Here is a 455-nt window from a genome sequence, read left to right on the forward strand (position 1 = left end):
TTTTCCCCTCTTTCCTTCCTTCGTTTATTTAAATATTGCCGCGTACCGATTGAACGCGCCGCCATCTTTGTCACGTGACTCACTCTCACTGCGCCAGTCAAAATTTAAAGGAAGCTCGTCGTTCCTTTCTTGAAACGTGTTTGAAAGCAATCGATAGTGTTCGATATTTTAAACTAGTCTTCTTAATATTAGTTTTGTATCCAAGAGATATGGAATTCAATGTTTATAGTACTTTGTGGTATTCAAGATAATAAAATTACGTAAGGAGTGAATCTTTTTCTTTCTCTTTCTTTCTCTTTCTCTCATTTTAGATATTGGCCTCGTAGATATTTGTCTCGTCGATGGGACAGAGGCAAATCTGTAAGATAAATCTGTGTCTAATACAATTCATAAAGGGGATTATAGACGGTTTTCTCTGTACGTGTAAATGCAAGAGGTTAGTTTCTTTTTTTTTT

The 455-nt window shown here is 35.6% G+C and overlaps 1 protein-coding gene across 2 annotated transcripts in view; it reads left to right on the plus strand.

Moving 5' to 3' along the window:
* LOC122632618 (rho guanine nucleotide exchange factor 12) overlaps positions 1-455 on the plus strand; it is a 50,890-nt gene that overhangs the window by 25,183 nt on the left and 25,252 nt on the right. The window lies entirely within an intron of this gene.

This window comes from Vespula pensylvanica, chromosome 10 (assembly GCF_014466175.1).
Source record: "Vespula pensylvanica isolate Volc-1 chromosome 10, ASM1446617v1, whole genome shotgun sequence".
Classification (NCBI taxonomy): Eukaryota; Metazoa; Arthropoda; class Insecta; order Hymenoptera; family Vespidae; genus Vespula; species Vespula pensylvanica.